Here is a 2,216-nt window from a genome sequence, read left to right as displayed (position 1 = left end):
AAAAAAAGACTTTGTGACAAAATAAAATCTTTCACAGTAGTGTTTAAAGCTTAAGCAACAGTAGATGCCGACCGATCTCATATTTCTTCACAATCTCACTCTTAATGTTCATCTAATGCCCTTTCATTCACACGCCACATTAGGAGTTTCATGACTGCTATCTGATGCTCTTCAAAGTCAACATGAAATTGCACTGCGACCCATTTAATTCCACAAGATGACATTTCAGACCGAAACAAGATATGGAACTCATATAAAACGCAGGGTGCGCTTGATTATATCCATCAAACATGGATAGATGGTGAAAAGTGGAAAATCATCAAGCTACTGTTTGGCAAGAACAGGTTGCAATCTAGCTGTTTAGCTTCTTATTAAAATTAGAACAAGATGTCATAACAGCACCAACAAAGCATTTTAAATCAAATAAATAATGTTGTTTGAGATTTCATGTTCAACCGGCTTTACTGACGAGATGCGCATAACGATCGGCTGATCGTGATCGGAGCACCACTACATTAAATGTTACTGACCTTGGGAAAGCAAAAATGAAAAGACTAGAAAGATACTTCCAAAATTCTACCACATGGATTATTGGAGCAAAAGCAGAGATTTGTTTGTTGGAAAAAGTGTTTACAATGTAATATCATGAAAACACTTCAACAGCTGATTCCTTAAAGGCGCAATATGTAATTTTTCTGCTTTAAAAATAGCAGATATCACTATATCTATGTTATATATATTTTTTAGTTGTGTACTTACATTATCCCGAAAGTTTCTACGAACTTTCAAATCCAGAGAAAATTATAGTTTAATTAGAAGACACGGCACGTTTCTTTATTTCCGTTTTGTCGCCCGTCTATGGCGTCATATAAACTTTGACCCCTCTAGTTTATCTAACTTCCTGCGGAACCGCCAAATACAAAGGTGAACAGAAGCAAAGACGAGACGAAGAAGAAAAAGTAGTAGCTAGTCTTGATCGAGACTATTATATTTTATATTTATATTGTTTATATTCGTATTTATACTTCAATCAATAACAGTTATGCATCATGATTATGCTTTGCCTGCACGGTCTCTGAAGCGCAAACGTACGGGTGAAATAAATGACCTGAGAAGGTTTTGGGACGAAGAACAAACAAGACACGGGTAAATATTGGAGTTGCATTTCCAAGATAGAGAGAGCTTCGTGACAAGCTGAAACTACAGAGAGATGTTTGCATTCTAATAAACAGGTATGCATCCATTCAGCTAACTTTATCTATCCGTATATTTTGTGAAACGATGTCTTGTGTAAAACGCAGACGGACTAGCTCTCATGTAGAGTATAATGTAAATCTACATGTGTTCTATATCTAGCTGGATAAAGTAACTTTTTTAACATATATTGTGTTTTATACATATATTACTACTAGCTAGATGGAATATTGATTTGATAGGGGTCTGATAATTCATATATCTCTCCGTTCGAAAAGACGTGATTGTCAAAATACTAGGCTGCTGCTGCTGTAGGTGACATAGAGGGAGACCGCTGACAGACCAGGCTCTTGTCTTCATGACAACAATATCTATACTTCATGTTGAACATAAATATAAAGCCTACTGATAAAGGACACCATCAACAGTATTGACGGCAAAATAAACAATGTTTGACAGGTGCAATATTTGAAAATCGATAATTATTTATTTATTTTTTAAATTACATTTACATCTGAATTTATGTCAACCTATAGACCTCAAACATCAAAATGTCATGAATTAATATGTATTTGTGTACAAAATTACATATAAACATATTTTCCTATTATATTTTGCCTGGAAACGCTTCCAACACGCGTGCATGTCGCGTGAAAAACAGGCGTCGGTTCTATTTCTAGCAAGCACGCGTTTTCCGCGCGCCTTGAGCCGCGCCTGAGACGCGCGGCTCACGCAGGCAGTCTGCAAGCTCTAACCTATTAACATGGGAGCCGAATTAAAAACTAACACGCCACGCAGCTGAGACGCTTGCGCCACGCATCCAGTGTGTCACCGGCCTCAGTTAAAATGAGTAAGGAATGTGGGGAGCGACAGAGCGCGTGTTCCAATGAACAACAACTCCCATGAGCCTACGCTCTTTCCCGACGTCATCAAAGTACGTCTTATGTTATTATTTTGATTGATGACCCCTGGTGGCCAAAAATTCCATACTGTGCGTTTAATCAAGGAAGCGGTTTAAGAAA

The sequence above is a fragment of the Carassius carassius genome, chromosome 4, assembly GCF_963082965.1.
Source record: "Carassius carassius chromosome 4, fCarCar2.1, whole genome shotgun sequence".
Taxonomy (NCBI): Eukaryota; Metazoa; Chordata; class Actinopteri; order Cypriniformes; family Cyprinidae; genus Carassius; species Carassius carassius.
Note: the sequence above shows the minus strand (reverse complement) of the source record.